This window comes from Lutra lutra, chromosome 15 (genome assembly GCF_902655055.1).
Source record: "Lutra lutra chromosome 15, mLutLut1.2, whole genome shotgun sequence".
Taxonomy (NCBI): domain Eukaryota; kingdom Metazoa; phylum Chordata; class Mammalia; order Carnivora; family Mustelidae; genus Lutra; species Lutra lutra.
The window spans coordinates 17,220,598-17,226,163 of NC_062292.1; the positions used below are offsets into that span (position 1 = coordinate 17,220,598).

General features: G+C 48.1%; 1 non-coding gene across 1 annotated transcript; it reads right to left on the reverse strand.

The window, feature by feature from the left end:
* Window positions 1-2,764: 2,764 nt before the first annotated feature.
* On the reverse strand, window positions 2,765-2,869 carry LOC125086510 (U6 spliceosomal RNA). Its single transcript, XR_007123234.1, has one exon. It is a non-coding gene; the product is annotated as a U6 spliceosomal RNA (small nuclear RNA).
* Between the last annotated feature and the right edge of the window lie 2,697 nt (window positions 2,870-5,566).

Here is a 5,566-nt window from a genome sequence, read left to right on the forward strand (position 1 = left end):
GCAGGGGGAGTGGGAGAGGGAGAAGCAGGCTTCCCGCTGAGCAGGGAGCCCCACAACGTGCTTGGACCCAGGACCCCGGGATCACAATCTGAGCTCAACGACTGAGCCACCCAGGCGCCCTTTTTGTAAGTAAAGTTTTATTGGAACACAGCCATGCTCATTTCTTTATATATTGTTTATGGCTGCTTTCTTGCTACAGCAGCCGCTGAGTAGTCATGACGGGAATTAAAGCCCTCTAGTCTAAAACGTTCACTGTCAGGCCCTTAGCTGAAAAAGCTTACTGTTCCTTGTTTGTAGGGGTTGAATTAAGTCCTCTAAAAAAGGTATGTTGAAATCCCCAGTACCTCAGAATGGGGTCATATTTGGAAATAGGGTCTTCCCAGGGGTAACCAAGTTAAACAGAGGTCATTAGGGTGAGCCCTATTTCAATATGACTGCTGTCTTTATAAAAAGGGAAGTTTGGGGGGCGCCTGGGTGGCTCAGTGGGTTAAGCCGCTGCCTTCGGCTCAGGTCATGATCCCAGGTCCTGGGTTCAAGCCCCACATCGGGCTTTCTGCTCAGCAGGGAGCCTGCTTCCTCCTCTCTCTCTGCCTGCCTCTCTGCCTACTTGTGATTTCTCTCTGTCAAATAAATAAAATCTTTAAGAAAAAAAAAAAGGGAAGTTTGGGCACAGAGTATATTAATTATATTTTCTTTTTTTTTTTTTAAAGATTATTTATTTGACAGAGTTCGCAAGTAGGCAGAGAGGCAGGCAGAGAGAGAGGGAGAAGCATGTTCCCCACTCACCAGAGAGCCCAATGTGGGGCTCATCCCAGGACCCCGAGATCATGACCTGAGCCGAAGGCAGAGGCTTAACCCACTGAGCCACCCAGGGGCCCTAATTAGATTTTATTTTCTGCATTCTTGAGGCACAGACATCTGGAGCTGGGGTGAGAATGCCATCCCAGGATCAGCCAACTCCTAGAGACAGCAAATGACTTGCCCAGAGCCCTGCCTGTTGTCTGCAAACTAACCATTCCAGGGCCCAGACTCCAAACTGTCTCCTCTGTCTGGCTCTTACATCCCAGGAGGTAATATTCCTCGTCACCCGGGGGCCAAGTACTAGACCACTAGGCTCCATCCCCACAGCCCGGAGCCTGCTGAGCTTATCCAACCTATCTAACCCCAGACCTGCTCAGCCTGCTTGTCTGGCTTCTTCATTCCTTCCCACGAAAGCCACAGGGAGGACTTGCGGCCACGCTTTCTCCTCACTCTTTCTGCCTCCTGACCAACCCTGTGTGGCCCGGCGTGGTGTGCGTGCCCCCTCCTGCTCGGGGAGGGGTAGTAACAAACTCGGAGTGACAAACCAGATTTTCGATGGCAGTCATCCCCTGATTTGTTGGTCTCACTGCACTTGAATAAAAACCAAAATCCCAGGTGCGTTTTAGAACAGAGACATATTTAGAACTAGAATGTCACCTAACACATTTTGTTTCGTTTTCTTTATTCCTCATTGTTCTTTCACATAAAACATCTGTGTGGTATCTTATCATCGTTTTAAGGTGACCTTTGCACACCTTACCTCATCTAGGTATTGCGGGGCGGGGGGGTCCGGCCAGCGAGCAGCTCCTTTAACCCAGGACTGAGGCTCAGAGACCTCAGAGGACTGCAGGAGACCCCCTCCATAGGCAGCAGGTGGGGAGAGCACTGGTGTTTACTGAGGGCTCCTGCGCTGGCCTCACAGGGCTTCAGGACCCACCCCCACAATTAACCTGAGGGCTAGGAGCTGAGTAAGTCTGCTAATGATCAAATAGCTGCAGACCTCAAAAGGATGCCTTCTGACCTCACTTTCCCTGTCTTTAGGGGGCTGCTGCTGCTGCTGCTTCTGGTAAAGATTATTTATTTATTTATTTGAGAGAGAGAAAGAGAGCACAAGTTGGGGAGGGGCAGAGGGACAAGCAGACTCCCCAGCTGAGCAGGGAACCTGATGGGGGGCTCCATCCCAGGACCCTGGGGTCACGACCTGAGCTCAGCCGGCTAAGCCACCCAGGCACCTGAGCCATCCAGGCACCCCGTTTCCGTGACTCCTGAAGGCCAAAGTGCATTAGGAGTTTGGACGCCTACAACCCTGGGCTGCTAGGTGGGAACCAGCCGCTACCGCCTGGACCGTCCACGGAAGTTCTTCCTTCAAAGGACAGGGCCGAACCCAGCAGTGTGCAGGGGAACAAGGGACCAGAGCTCTAAGGCCCCTTCTGCTGGCCCTGTCGGGTGTGGTGGGGGGCCGAGGAGGGGAGGATGGGGAACCGTCTGGGGCTGTTCCCGTGTGTAACACTGTGGTGCGAGCTAGAGTTGCTTCTGGTCAAGGCTTGGTCTGGAGGTCAAGATTCCCTGACCTCTGACGCCAGGAGCCCAGCCATTTCCTGAGATTCTTTTCTTTCTTTTTTTAAAAAATTTCATTAAAAAAATATTTTTCTGGGGCGCCTGGGTGGCTCGGTGGGTTGGGCCTCTGCCTTTGGCTTGGGTCCTGGTCTCCCGGTCCTGCCATTGAGCCCCGCAACGGGCTCTCTCCTTGGCGGAGAGCCTGCTTCTCCCTCTCTCTCTCTCTGCCTACTTGTGATCTCTCTCTCTCTCTGTCAAATAAATAACAATCTAAAAAAATTTATATATATATATATTTCTAGTCAGATATCACAATTTCATTATCCAGCGCTGCACATGGGGGCTTTGACTCATACTTTCCTCTGAGTTAATCTGCCAAGAAGGGCGGTTCCCTGGGGAAACTGTGCAAAGTGTGGAATGCGTCACGAATTTGTGTGTTATCCTTGAGCAGGGGCCATGCTAATCTTCTCCGTTTTGTTCCAATTTTGGGATATGTGCTGCCAATGAGCACTCATTTCATGTTATTTCATATTTTTCCCACCATGATATGTGCTCTCTTTAATCCCCCTCCCCCGTTCCCCACCCACTCTGGTAATCATCAGTTTGTTCTCTATAGTTGAGTCTTTTTCTAGGTTTGTCTCTCCTTCTCTTTTCTTCCCTTTGCTTGTTTATTTTGTTTCTTAAATTCCATATGAGTGAAATCATACGGTATTTGTCTTTCTCTGATTGACTTATTTTGCTCAGCATTATACCCTCTAGCTCCATCCATGTTGCAAATGGCAAGATCCATCCTTTTTTATGGATGAGTAATATTCCTCTGTGTGTGTGTGTGTGTGTGTGTGTGTGTGTGAGATCTTCTTTATCCATTCTTATCTGTCTATCCATGGACTGCTGCTTCCATAGTTTGGCTACTGTAAATAATGCTGCAATAAACTTACAGGTGCGTGTATCCTTTTGAATTAGCATTTTTGCATTTTTTAGGTAAAAACCGGGTAATGCAATTCTGGGATCATGGGGTAGCTCTATTTTTAATTTTTTGGGAAAACTCCATACTGTTTTCCACAGTGGCTGTACCAGTTTGCATTCCCAGCGACAGTGCATAAAGATTCTTTTTTCTCTAGATCCTCACCAACGCTTGTTGTTTCTTGTGTTTTTGGTTTTAGCCGTTCTGACAAGTGTGAGGTGGTATCTCCTTGTGGTTTTCATCTGCATCTCCCTGATGATGAGTGATGCTGGGCATCTTGTCATGTGTCTGTTGACCATCTGCACGTCTTCTCAGGAGAAATGACTGTTGATGTCTTCTGCGCATTTTAAAATTGGATTGTTTGTTTTGGGGGTGTTGAGTTTTATCAGGTTTTTTTGGATGCTTTGGATGCTAACTAACCCTTTATCAGATATGTCATTAGCAAATATCTTTTCCCATTCAATGGGTTGCCTTTTAGTTTTGTTGACTGTTTCCTTTGCTGTGCAGAAGCTTTTTATCTTGATGACGTCCCAATAGTTTGTTTTTGCTTTTATTTCCCTGGACTCAAGAGACATGGCTAGAAAAATGTTGCTATAGCTAATGTCAGAGAGATAACTGCCTTTGTTTTCTTCAGTGATCTTTGTGGTTTCAGCTCTCACATTTAGATGTTTAATTCATTTTGAGTTTATTTTTGTGTGTGATGGAAGAGAGTGGTCCGGTTTCATTCTTTTGCATGGAGCTGTCTGGTTTTTCCAACACTGTTTGGATTTTGTTTGCTCTTTTTCAAGCTCCTTTAGGTGTAAGTTGTGCTGGCCCCCAAATATAGGTTTATTTGAGACTTCTTGAGGTAGCCTCGTATTGCCCTCTCTGCATTTTATACTGCCCTTCTGCTTTCATTCCCTTCACCCCTGTGTTCACCTGCCCTTGCCTGCTCACCTTCCAGGCGTGTGAGCAGCCTTCCTGACCGTCCCAGGAAGAGCCGGCTGCTCCCCCTGCTACGCCCCAGCCCCTGGGACACAGAGCTCATGAGCACATCTCACATGCCTTGTAATGACCTGGGTACAGGTTTACCTTCCTTATTAGACGGTGAGCCCAAGGGACGGGATCCTGTTTTTACATTTACATTAATACTCTGTTATACATTTAAATGTCTGTTTCCTTGCACAGCAGAACCTGGCTATTACCAGGTACTCTGATCCTTGATGAATGAATGATCCAACCAATTAACCAGACTAGAGTGCCTCTTAGGTTCACTAATCTTTGCTAATGGCATCCCTCTGTCTAAAGCAACTGTGACTCTTCAATAGCCACAAAATTGTCACTGGTGTTAAAAGTTGAGAGATTCTTATACGCATGATCTCTGATTCCTCGTGGTTCCCTTGTTATCAAGATTCTTCCACATCAAGGATATCTTATAAAGTTATGCCAAGATTTGGGGGACCACAGATAGGGGTAGCCCTTCCACTGGGGACATCATCTCTACTTTATGGATGAGAACACCAAGCGTCCGTGGTCAGGCCTCACAGCCAATCAGGGATGATGATGGCGTCGGGCTGGCCTGCAGTCCTTGTCATCACGCAGGGCTGAGCTGGGGTATCCCTCTGCTGCTTTTGCCAGTAAACACTGTTCAGAATATGACTCACCTTGTGCTGGCCCCCAAATATAACCACATCTTAACCCTCGGGACCTGGGAGTATCACCACATACGGCAAAGGACACTTGGCAGTTGTGATCGATCAATCGATCGAATGATTGATTTAAAGCATTTTTTAAAAAAGAATTTATTTGACAGAGAGAGAGCACAAGTAGGCAGAGCAGCAGGCAGAGGGAGAGGGAGAAGCAGGCTCCCCGCCGAGCAGAGAGCCCGATGTGGGGCTTGATCCCAGAACCCTGAGATCATGACCTGAGCCAAAGGCAGAGGCTTAACCCACTGAGCCACCCCACACCCTGGCAGTTGTGATTAAGTTAAGAATCGTGAGATGGGGAGACTCCCTGGATTATCCAGGAAAGCCCCTATCATCACAAAGGTCCCCTAAGTAGCTACCAGGCCCTCCAGACACATGGTGGGGCAGAAGCAGTTTCCTTCGTCTGATGAAAATTTCCTGAACACCTAATCCATGCCAGAGGCTGCTCGGGGCGTCTGGGATATAGCGGTGAGCACACAACTCGAAGTGTTGCCCTCATGGGGTTCACAGTCTGGTGGAGGAGGACAGACAGAAGGCATGTACCTGTGTGTCAGAACTT